The sequence below is a fragment of the Mirounga leonina genome, unplaced genomic scaffold (assembly GCF_011800145.1).
Source record: "Mirounga leonina isolate KUSES-001 unplaced genomic scaffold, KU_Mleo_1.0 Mir_94, whole genome shotgun sequence".
NCBI lineage: Eukaryota > Metazoa > Chordata > Mammalia > Carnivora > Phocidae > Mirounga > Mirounga leonina.
In genome coordinates this window covers 19219495-19232643 of record NW_023270855.1, presented here as the reverse complement: position 1 = coordinate 19232643, position 13149 = coordinate 19219495, and the positions used below count along the sequence as shown (strand labels likewise).

Below are 13149 nucleotides of genomic sequence, written 5' to 3'. Positions count from 1 at the left end.
GCTTGATTTTATTTACTCTTGGCAAGTCCCAACTTCCTGGTTCTAAGGGGAAAGGGAGGGAGGTGTTTAAAAGTCTCATAAAAAGGCTCCAAATGCTTCTTGGACACCAAAGAGCTCTTACAAAACTACATTTTGATGAGCTACATGTAAATGAATCAGAAACATATGGATTTCATTTCCTTTATAATACACAGGGGTTTAGGAATGAAGAGGTGGGGGGAATGCTCCACAAGATGAGTCTGGGCTCTGGCGAAAATGTGAAAAGGTCGGTGGGGGGAGCTTCGGACATTTGCTAAACCTAAATTAAGACTAGGATAAGAACCACCTCACCCCTTCCTCTGTGGGCCTTTGGTATCCGCCAGCCAACCTTAGATACTAGTGAGAGAAAGTACTACACACCTAAACCTGACAACCTAGGGTCTGGGGCTTTCTTTGACGATGTTTGGGAACCTGGACATTTTCTGTAACAGCCCAAAAATATTGGATATTTTGGGGCTGTTGGGAATCATGAAGTGGTATATATAAAAATTTTATGTCCCTAGGATTCCAACTAAAGGGAATGCGGTGGTGTTCCCTTAAGAGGGGCATACCCAATGTGCCAAAGCAAAGAAGGAATCCTTCTCCGGGGCACGCACTAGTTTGAGGTTCTTCAGAGTGCCACATTCTGGAGGCTTGACGTTCCCACTGTAAGCTCAACCCTCCCAAATCCCCGGGATGGGGGCAGGGAAGGGAGCAGGCCGACATCTACACACCACAGAGCTGCGGTTTCTACCCCCTGCCCTTTCACACATGCGTTTTATTAAGCTAATGAATTATGAGTAGGTAATAAAGAAGCTAGGAGTAAATGAGGTTTCTGGAGTGAGCCACTTGATAGGGTCAACCACTCAACACCTGTTTTGGCTAAAAATTAGATCAACTATTTTAATTTCACATGTCAGAAAGCCAGCGTGTCTAAGTCAAGAAAAAGTGATTCTCACCAAAGCAGGAAACCAAAATAGAAAACAAAAAGCAGGAAAGCAGATGCTGGAAGACATAAAAAGAAATGGCACACAAGCCGATGTTATAAAGACAGCCCCAAGAACTGATGAGCAAGAACTTGAGAGCTGCCGGAAGAGAGAGGAGAGAGAATGCAACGGAGAAGAGCAGCTGCTCCCCATTCAAATACAAAGCTAGCCGGCTGTCAGGTGGACCCTCCTCCATCGCAAGCACCGTTTCCTTCGATAAGTCACATGCTTGGTGGCGTTATCTCTTCTCGCCCCCGAACACAGACACAATCACTTTCTGTTGATCATAATGTTAGGCTTAATCATCCAGAGGTTCCACTTGAACATTTCCTTCCTGAAGGCTGAAGCAATGTCATTATTTTTCATTTAATTGCGGAATAAGGGGTGCTCTGTTTGTCAAGTGCAGGAACTGCTAAGACAACAATGGTGAATGCCGTGGTAGTGCATGACTTCAGTGTTCATGATTACTATTAATTAAGGGTCTGTCAAATGGATAGAATGGGCTCTTTTCTTCTCTATCAGCTGGCGCTGGGCACTTGACTCAAGAGAAGCCGCATGGCAAGAAGGAAGAGTGAGTCAAGCCACGCCATCGCTTGGGTTCAAAGCCCAATCCTGGAAGGCCATGAGGATGGGACACAGAAGACTTGCTTTGACAAGCTCACTCTTGCATAAAGGTCAGGTGAAGAGAGATGAGCAGCCGTGCAGCAAGAGGACTCCCGGGACAGGGCAGAGGGCAGCGGTGGCATCCCAGAACTTCCGACGCTTCATAATGAGTTTTTCACTAAAAGACTGAGGAAAACATTTGGAGAATGAAAGGGAACTAGAAGTTCCAAGAATCAGATAAAGAGGAATTTAGGGTGTCCATTTAAATAAGAACTATAGATGTTTAGTCAAAGACTGTACATTCTGTAGCTAAACTGTCCTCTCTTGGGGGCTAAGTACCACGTTTTTTTAATTCATCTTTGCATTACTGCACCACATCTCACACTGCCGAGAGCACTGTTAAGTGTTGCCCCTCATCTGTTTGCAAGCTCGGTGTCTCAGGAAAGCTCCCCCATCCACGGCTCATTTGCTAGCTTAACAATTCCACAGACCCTTGCGACATTTTCTTTTCTTTTTAACTCCAACCAGCCTCTGATCCAGTTCTTTCAGTCCTGGGTCTCTAGCTCCCTGCCAGTTAGGATACTGGTTTAAAGAAAAAAGCTAACAGCCCAACTTGCCTAGGAATGGGGAGGTGTAATATTTTAATACTTGTGCCTAAAGCATTTGTTTTACTAAAAGCAACACTAGGTATTTGTGTTGGCATCACTTTTTTTTTTTTCTGTAATAGACTCAAATAAAGCTATTGGAAAGATCCTTCTAGGCCAGTGGTCCTTAAAGTGGGTTCCCAGAACTAGCACATCAGCCATCACTTGGGAACTTGCTAGAAATGCAGAATCTCGGGCCCCACCTCAGACCTACTGAACCAGAAATTCTTTTTTTTTTTTTTTAAAGATTTTATTTATTTATTTGACACAGAGAGAGAGAGAGCACAAGCAGGGGGAGCGGCAGGCAGAGGGAGAGGGAGAAGCAGACTCCCTGAGGAGCAGGGAGCCCGACGCGGGGCTCGATCCCAGGATCCTGGGATCATGACCTGAGCCGAAGGCAGACGCTTAACGACTGAGCCACCCAGGCGCCCCTGAACCAGAAATTCTGAGGGTGAGGGCCAGTGGTCTGTGTTTTAACAAGCCCTTCAGGAGATTCTGCTGCATATTCAAGCTTGCGAATCACTGTTCTGTGGCACTGGTTCTCAATTCTGGCCACACCTGGAGAGCCTTTCAACCTATCAATACTTGGTCCCACTCTGGATCAATTCAACCAGAATTCTCCGAAGGTGGGACCTGGGCTTCAGTCCTTACTTACACGTTCCTAAGCTGATGTAGTGTTCCATCAAAACTGGAGGCCACTGTTGGTGGTGAGGGGCCCTGCCCTGCTCCGTTTCCAGCTAAACCTCACGGCAGCAGGCATTTCCAATACCGCAAGCAGTGACCCCAAAGCAACGTCACTATTGTAGATGAAACATAAAGGCCGACCTGCATACTGCGGCTTCCACCCCAACAGGCCTTTCTCTACTATCCTATCTGCGTATTAGAAAGAAATGCCAAGTGCCCGTGATCAGGACGAGGCGGGCAATGAATTAGTTAATGTTCCAGAAAATACGGACAGCATCTGGGCTGACCTCAGAAACCAACAGACTTGTTAGCACCAGGGTCATATGGACATGGACGCTCGCAATTGTCCCTGCACTGCAGAAGCCGAATGGTGCAAAATGCTCTGTTTAATGCTTATTTTGAGAGCATCTGCAAACGAGTTCAAGCTGGACAGTACCGAAGGGTCCTGGCTGCTCTGAAGGAACGATGGGGTATTCCTCTGCATCTGTCAGCATCACAGTTCGTGTCTGAGGGGATAACAACTGTCATGGCAATCACTTCGGCTCAAGGGGAACCGGAGCCCGGGCCCAGGAGGCCAGCTCGACCTCCCTGCCCGCCGCTCCATGCGAGCCGCGTCTGGCTCGCAGGGTCTCAGGCAATGGAGAGCAGGGGCAGCCGCACCCTCATCTTCCCACAGGCCAGGCACAGCGGAGTGCACCCCTCTCCAGCAGCCTGCAGCACAGCCCACGAGGATGGCCGCGCGCGGACTCTGCGTTCCCATCTGTAAACTGGGATGTCTACCTCACTTCAAACTCAGGTCAAAGGAGATCATGCCTGGGAAGCCCCGCGCTCAACGGTCACGTTTCTGTCTTCAAGTTCTTCAACCACAGGCTTAGAGGCACACTTTTGACTAACAGTGCCTTCCCTTCTTTCTTAATGCTTTGTCAGTGCCCTAAATTCCATATTGAACATTCCATCCCACTAAATGTCTTGTCTGTGGCCTGCAGATTGTCAACTTGCCACTATATGCTCTTCCGTCTAGATTCCAAGATAGCTTATGTTCGTCTGAACTTTACAGCTCACAAGGAAGAGAAACAGTTACAACACAGTACTTAGAGCCGACTCTGAAGTCAAAGCAAGAGTCAAACCAACCGGTTCCCCCACTGGCTACTCCACTGACGAGTTTTGTAACCTTAGTAAGATCATTCTGACTTTCTGAAGCTTCAGTCTCTGCATCTGTAAAATGGGGGTAGTTCTGTTACTTGAGGATTACCGTAAGGAGCGAAGGAATCGGTTTTTCATGTATGAATTTTAATCCAAGAAAACATCTGTCTTAATTCCAAAAATAGTCTTTAAAAAGGCACAAAGATAGCAAAGTCACACACCAACATTAGAACCTTCCTTTTACATCTTAGGAGGAAGGGAATGAGATCAACCAGAACTGGGAAAAGGATAGTATCTGTCCTCCACAGTCTCTATCCCTTAAAAAAGTTCCAAGCCATTATGGTAAAATGTCAACACTTGTTAGAATATACCCACATCTGTGTTTTAGTCACTACTCATGGAACTTGATTTTATTTAAATCTTGAGTATGTTACCTGATGTAAAATAAATTTAAGACAAAGGAAGCACAATAAAACCCATACACAAAATTGATCACTCCTGCAAAAAAAAAAAAAAAAAAAGTCACAAACTACATAGAAATCATGTTTTTAAATTATTTTCCAAAGTTATGGTATCATCAAGCTTTAGCTGTTTCACTTTGTCACTCCCACTATGGCTAGGTAAGAAAATGTTTCTATTCCTCTAGAGATGGTTACTGAAGTAGACTTCAGTACAGCAAGAAGAAAAGGAGAAAGAGGAGGCAAAGAAAAGCCAATGTAGCAAAAATCATGACCTGCATGTTGAATGTAAGTAATAGTTAACAATTGTTCCAGGTTTCTTTGGCTACATTTGAAACTCAGGTAATCATTTTCCTAATTGTAATATTAGAAGCCCACAGAGATGGTCCTGAAAGTGGTAAGGGACGTATTTTTGGATGCTATCCCCTGGAAGCGGTCAACTACTAAACCTTTTGTTACACACTGTTGTATTTATTTTCATAGCAACACAATGGCTATTACCTTTCCCTTAATGTACCAGTGAAGAACCCGAGGCCCAGAAAAGGTTAATACCTCACTTATGGCCACATTTCTAAGAGGCGGCTGGGCCGAAAGACCCATCTGCATCCAAGCAACTGATGCCTATGGTCTTCTAGCCCTTCCACTGCCTCTTCCTCCTTCCATGTGGACAGTCCTCTTCTACTTGAGCTCAGGGTCAGTTTTACAAAGGCAAAGACTCCAGTCATCTGGAGCACATTTATTTTCTGACCTCTTTCTCGGGCACCTTCCTCTGCCCCAAAGTTACTCATCTCTGGAGCCCAGCTTCCTCACTTGAACACTGCCTCGTGGATTTCTTATGGGAATGAAAGGAACGAACACGTGCATGTTTAGCTCCATACCTTAGAAAAATCACTGGATATAGTAAGTGCTATATAACTAGGGTAACTATTCCCTCTATTAACAATTAGGGAATAGTTACCCTGGTACCTTCTTACCACTCAAAACTTGCCCCTTCCCCATGAAGTGTCCTAATGACTAATTTTAATTGGATAATAACTAGATCTAGACAGGAGGTTCGTGAGGAATTCACACAATTATCTCAACTCCTCATGACCCTATAAAATTAGGTTATTTTCTCCCCTGGGAGGAATGTGAACTGTAAGGAGCAGATATTTACTGTGTATGTAACAAAGGTTGTGTGTGTGTGTGTGTGTGTGTGTGTCTAAAATAACTTTCAAAAGGACAGTTTATTTTTATCAAGTAGATTCTGCCGAAACTAAGCAAGATTATATAAAACATACTACTTAGACATACTATTTGTGTTACTCAGCAAATTCTAACTGGACTGACCGAGACGTCTGCCTATAGAATATCTGCCCAGAGAAAATAGGTGCCACTGTTTGGAAGAAGTATGATTAATAAACTGTTTGGAATTTGAAGATACTGAAATATGGTGTTTGGAAAACAGCTCTCCAGAATGTAGGTAAATGTTTTTATTCATGGATAAACAGAGCACAGCTTAGAGAACACAGTTGCTCAGCAGGATGATTCACGTGTTCTCAGCAATGCTTTACTCAGTAATAAGCAACACCTGCTATCTGCTCGCCCCTCTGGCTTCTTTCGGTGGACAGACAAGTATCAGGTGACCCTTGCCCCCATAATTTAAAGAGGCAAAACGAACACATAAAATAGAATAATCAAGGGCTAGGGTAAGACTATAAAAAGAGGAGAAAATGTTTTGAAACTATAAAATAGTAGTAAAAAGGTAACTTTTTTTTTTTTTTACAAAATCATCTCATTTATTCTTCATAGCTGTATGATGTAAGAACTATTGCCATTTTATAGATGAGAAAGCTAAAGGCCAGCAAAGCTAAATAACCCAGACCCAGTATTTAAATCCAGACATTCTGACACCACAGCTAACATCCTTAAGCATTCCACTGCATGGTTTCAGAAAACACAAGAGAGGGGCGCCTGGGTGGCTCAGTCGTTAAGCGTCTGCCTTCGGCTCAGGTCATGATCTGAGGGGCCTGGGATCGAGCCCCGCATCGGGCTCCCTGCTCCGTGGGAGGCCTGCTTCTCCCTCTCCCACTCCCCCTGCTTGTGTTCCCTCTCTTGCTGTGTCTCTTTCTGCCAAATAAATAAAATCTTTAAAAAAAAAAATCTTAAAAAAAAAAAACCACAAGAGAGAAATGTCAATATAGATGGGGGTGATTAGTTGGCAAAGGTAACAGGGAGATGATCTTGAGCTCTGGCAAAGGACAGGTAGGATTTGGTCAATGAAAAGGGCACGGACAAGGGTGGGGAGGGCTGCTGAAATGTTCACGGCACACAAATGACAAAAGAGTTCATCCCAACCAGATCCGTGGGGGGATCCAAGGGAGACAGGAATGACAGAGAATGGGGGTTGGGGAATAAAAAACCCACAACTGTATGCCAGTGTCTCAAAGCAGAGGCAAAGGGGGCCTAGAAGTCTGGGCATCACCAGCACAGAGCCGCTAGCTGAAGATAGAGGCAGCTCTGAGATGGAAGAAGAGAGAGCCAGAGTCTGGGTGTGAGTAATGGTCACCATCTGGGCAGGAGACAGAACCGAGGAAGGGAAACTTGTATTTTAACGGTTTTATATATATCTACAAAGTTCTATATGAATTCATACACCAGCTATGAAACCTAGTAGCTCTGGTATGTTTGTCAAGTTCGAAAACATCTCTGGACCTCATTTTACTCCAATATAAAATAGATCAACAAGAACACGTCTCTCACAGGATTGTGGTGAGGAGTAAAACCAACACACCAACGATGATAAGAACAATGGCAGGCGCATAAGTAAGCACTTTCTAAGGGTCTGTTAATTGTTACTGCTGTTCTTACCACCATCATGGTGGTTCATGTAAGCATGGTCTGCCGTGTAGTTTGTAACAGGGAAAAATTAGAGGATGTCCACAGAGAAATGGCTATTCCATGGAAAACCAGGTAATGGGTTCAAAAACTGGAGTAGCGTTCTGCACATCTCAACCTGAAAAGACCTTCAAGATGTAAAGGTTAAGAGAAATAAGTAAGACAAATTCCAGAATTCCCATCCATAGTCACTAACTGTGGTGAGGCAGTGACCATACTGTCTTTCACACAAACATCTTCAGTGTCTTAGTAATTTCTCTGTAGAATGAGTCTTTGCAGACTCCTACATGGTAGGTAGAGCCGTTTTCTGTACTGAGGCACTGAACAGGGCCAAGCATATTGTGAGGGCTGAGCCAAAGCCCTCAGTGGCAGGAAAAGGACCAGATTCCAACAGGCCTGACTGGCTGTCGCCTGCTTTAATCACCAGACAAAGCAGATAAGTTGCAGAGGGGATAGAAAAATTAAACATGTCTGTTTTTGCTCTTTAGAGGCAATTAGGGATTTATAGCCAAAGTGTTGTTATTTTTTGAATCAGAGCCAGTAATTTTTTTTTTCTTTTGGGGAAGATAATTATACCATAATCACTGACATTTTAAAGGAACATTTTAGAGTGACTCCTTTATTCCCCCAGAACAAGCACTAGTTACTAAAATTCTAGCCATGTCCCTGGGGACCACAAAGCAACTATGAATATAAGTCCTTGGAGAAGCTTTCAGAAGGAGCACCTTTGTTTTCAGAGTAAAACAACAAAACAGAACAGCTGCAACGGTTATTGAAATGCAGAGCCAAATCTGAACCCACAAACCCATAGGGAGAACCCTAATTTGCAGTTTCCTACAGTCCAGGATGTTCAGCATAGTTCTATTCTCTTAAGTAATTAAAATTTTCCCACTGACATTTTGAAACAACTATTGTTCTCCTTGGCATACCCTTTCCTTATGAGCAGCAAGGATTGTCTTCAGACTTGGTCCAAGCATGACGGCCTCCAACTCCACGTTACTTGAGTCTGAATCAATGCCACGTCTCAAAGTCCACAAATTTGGAAAAATAAAGCTGATCGAAAACATACACCGAACTTACATGGTCGGCGAAGGGGAAACTATGAAAAGAACAAGCTTCAGGATATGGAAAGACGACAGAGAGGGGCCAGTGGTAACCCTGGTCCTCTACTTCTGAATTTAAAGCCACTATTGTTCAAAATGTATAAAAGTAAAAAGAAGAGGCTTTAACACAAGACCATACATAGCTGGATTTAGGTCTTCCTTCCATGTTCTTATCCATAACTAAATACGTACATTGATTCAAACCTATGTCCAAAACCTAACACATGCAGGGTGTTGTGCTAATCATGGAGAGGGCAAAGTAATTCAGAAAAGGCAATAATTACAAAACATGCTTAAGAAGTCATAAGAGAAAAATCTGAAAATGTCCCCTACCCCCCATTTTTCTTTCCCAAATCTGCCACACTAAGAAATCTTCTCAACTTTCAAAATCTTCACCTTTAAAATGAGCCTAATAATACAAGCCCACTCTTTCCTGTTTGAAATTTTTAGAGTGGCTTATAAACCAAGGAAATCTCAAATATAATGAGCAATAATCATCCATAATCTACAAATGTTTTTCATTTAAGAAAAAAACTTGAAAAGACTTTGCTAAAAATGGTTTCAGACACTAACAGAAAACACAAATATATCATTTTATAATAATATAAAATATAATCATATCTAGTATAAAGAATACTGTAATTTTGTCCTTTTCCTGGTGACAAACGTAATGCTATGCCCCCCAAAAGAGAGCTATCAACACTTGCACAAATATTTTCAAGATATTTCAGATATCTAAATAAAGCAAAGAGAGGTAAAATTACTTGTCAAAAAAAGTCGTTTTTTTTTCCTTCACTATTTGCCAAGAGCTTCCTGTGGGCTAGACATGGTGCCTGGTGCTGAGGATAAAGTGGTGAATTAAAATAGGAGGAAGAAGACATTTATTAAATACTACTACTACTATTAACTATAAACCACATAAGGAAAACTACCCAGTGTTTGGAGAGGAGTTCACGCCGGGAACTGAAGGCAACTCTGAAGAAATGACACCCGAGCTGCTCTCCTATGGACACTGAGGTCTCACGGGAGTTTGTAGAAGCAGCCCAAGAATGGAGATAGCTTCCAGCCCCAAGGGGGTTCCCTATTTGTCCCGTTGGAGGATGCTGGGGGCAGGGATTCCAAGTGCCCAGTGAAGAATACCACTGCTAACCCTGAGTTATGTGCACCTGACCAGGGAACAGCCTCCCCCTCCCTATGCTGCCTCCAGAACTCCACCACCTTCTTGCCTTCCCTCCACAAGGCCTGAGAAATTGCTCTACTAGCCTGCTCCTCACATGACTGAGGCCCTGTGGGCAGGTTAGGACGGCGAGACCCATAGCAGCAGGCTTACTGTTGGGGGAAATATGGAAGGGGCAGAGGAAGGAGGGGTCTGTCCTTCTTTCCTCTGGCCCCCACGCGGCTGTGGCTGGACCCTGCCCAGGATGGTCAAAGCCACTTCTCCCCTCCCTCCCAGCTCCTTTACAAGAAAAACATCCAGAGCCTGGGGTTTCTCAACTCAAAAACAGCTCAACGATGGGAAGCCATCTGCTTTCAAAAAGAAACAACACACGTATTCTTTATTTTATAGAACCTTTTCCATTTCCAGGGGAAAAAAGTACTGTATTAAAGGCAACACCTGCTTCAAGTTAATAAAATCTGAATTATCTTTGCTTGGAACCTGATCAGTAGTTTTAAGTCAGAAAGTTGGATTTCTAGGACTATTTCTCATCTTATGATTTGAATCCTTCCTTTCTGTGGTGGAAATAAAATTGAATGTGTGGTTATTCTTTATTCCTAATTTAGGTTAATAATGATACATTTTAAATCCAAGGCCTCATATTTAAAAAACTATGTAATCAAACTAGCAGTTGAAAATAAAAGCAATTCCAAGTCTGGCTGTATCTCAACATTTTAAATCTCTCTGGCTATTTTCTTCCATTTAATATTTAAATATTTCAGTGTCAAATCTTATGTCTTCTGATTAACATATTTCTGAAGAATGTTTAAAGATATGGGAGACTGTGTTGTAACGATTCGCAAAGCAGGCAATGTATTAATAACATTTTAAAGCATCATCTCTTCAAATCATCCTGTTAACGCTAATTAATGAGTTTTAGAACATTAAACACCATTTAGTTCAACTTACAGAAAAGAAATAGAAATATGAAATTTCACAAAGTTAAATGGTTTAATGCAATATTTTCCTCCCATGTATAAGAAACACCAAAACATTAACAGTGGTTATCTCTAGTTGATGGGATTTCACTCTGTCACATAGGTTTCTGTATGTTCTACGAAATGAAAATGCATTACTTTCACAAAATAAAAAAAAAAAAAAGCTTTTATCTTTACTATGGTTTTTTTTAATGAGTAATCATATATAGAAACTTTGCTTCCAAAAATAAGCCTCTGTAGTATAACCAGTTATTTTTTATATAATGAAAATAAAACCCTTGGCTAGCACTATACTGGGAGGGAAAACTGCTTGGGTATGGAAGGAAAAAAGCCTCCAGGAGTGTATATACAAAGCTAGCAGACAGATAATTTTTTAAAAAGTACTAAATATGAATGTGAATGTCCTATTTTTTGCACAGTAATTTTTTTTTTTTGCACAGTATACTAGAGGTCTTTGTAAGACAGGAGTATCATTACAATGGTTCAAAAATATTATTTTAAAATTTGGTAAGCTCTAATGTATCCACTCAATCAAAACAGAAAAGTAGACAAAAATAAATGAAATGATTCACTCTTCACTGGCTTTTGCCCCATCCCAGGCACACCTAACACCCAGGACCAGAAGTGTGAACATGCAAACTATCCTTCCTTTTCCTGTCCAGGCTCCCTCCACCGGTCAGGGGCTGGGTCCCCAGTACCAATAATGTCAGGTGAGAAGTAGGTGACTCCAAGCCTGTAGAGAATCCAGTCCAAGGCAAACACTGCTAGCTTCCTAGACCCTTCCAAATGCAAATGCAAGTGGGGAGAAAGCTAAAAACTTTACCTAAAATATGCTGTGCAAGCTTTACAAGTAACCTTTTAAATCATGTACTCTCAGAAACCTGTGATTTTCATCCCTGACCCCAGAAGCCAGGAACACCTGAGGTCCACACTATTTGACAGCCTATGGAAGACAACACAAAATGCTCCCAAGGACATGGGACTGCTCTGCCCGGCAAGCCCCTAGATGGCCCAGTAAGTGATTACGGTGTCCACCAGATGCACATCACTAGGGTTACACTACAAGAAAAATGCTCCAGGATTGTTAAGACAGGGTTGCTATCCTCAAGAAGCCCATAGTTTCACCAAGCAATCAGGACAACAGGTAGCCACAAGGAGCCAGAGGCTGTGCATGGCCATCCTCTGGTTAATTTCTTTCAGTGGGTTTGGATTTAATACATTCTACCTAGTTGACAAGGTCTTTCCCAACCTGACAGCTTAACTGGGGACGAGTTACTCAAATCTGGGTTTTAAAAATACACTTTCAGCCCAGCAACATACCGAACATTGACTGGTCTTGTTTCCAATGCTATTTTATAGGCCAGAGGAATGGGGAATGAGAAATGGGAACCTCACATGATAATGGTGTTAATAAAAGGTCTGGCTATGCCATTCAATGAGGTCTAATCTATAAAATATATTGACACAGGAATACAAACAAAAAGCCTTCCCACGGAATGGGAGAAGATATTTTGCAAATTATATTATAGACAAAGGGCTGGTATCCAAGATCTATAAAGAACTTTTCAAACTCAACAACCCCCAAAAACAAATAATCCAGTCAAGAAATGGGCAGAAGACATGAACAGACCCTTCTCCAAAGAAGACATACAAACAGGTAACAGACACATGAAAGAATGTTCAAAATCACTAGCCACCAAGGAAATACAAGTCAAAACCACAATGAGATACCACCTTATACCAGTTAGAATGGCAAAAATTAACAAGACAGGAAACAACAATTGTTGGTGAGGATGTGGAGAAAGGGGAACCTTCTTACACTGCTGGTGGGGATGCAAGCTGGTGCAGCCACGCTGGAAAACAGTATGGAGGTTCCTCAAGACGTTAAAAATAGAGCTACCTTATGACCCAGCAATTGTACTACTAGATATTTATCCCAAAGGTATAGATGTAGTGAAAAGAAGGGGCACCTGCACCCCAATGTTCATAGCATCAATGTCCACAATAGCCAAACTGTGGAAGGAGCCGAGATGTCCTTCAACAGATGAATGGATAAAGGAGATGTGGTCCATATATACAATGGAATATTATTCAGCCATCAGAAAGGATGAATACCCACCATTTGCATCGACATGGATAGAACTGGAGGGGATTATGCTAAGTGAAGTAAGTCAAGCAGAGAAAGACAATTATCATATGGTTTCACTCATATGTGGAACATAAGGAATAGCATGGAGGACCACAGGGGAAGGAAGAGAAAACTGAATGGGAAGAAATCAGAGAGGGAGACAAACCATGAGAGACTCTGGACTCCAAGAACCAAACTGAGGGTTATAGAAGGGAGGGCGGTGGGGGGATGGGGTAACAGGGTGATGGGTATTAAGGAGGGCATGTGCGGTGATGAGTACTGGGTGTTACACGCAACTAATGAATCGTTGAATATGACATCAAAAACTAATGTTGGCTAGCTGAACATAAA

General features: G+C 42.5%; 1 protein-coding gene across 3 annotated transcripts in view; it reads right to left on the bottom strand.

Moving 5' to 3' along the window:
* The window catches only part of PDZRN3 (PDZ domain containing ring finger 3), a 239713-nt gene that overhangs the window by 159607 nt on the left and 66957 nt on the right, over positions 1-13149 (bottom strand). The window lies entirely within an intron of this gene.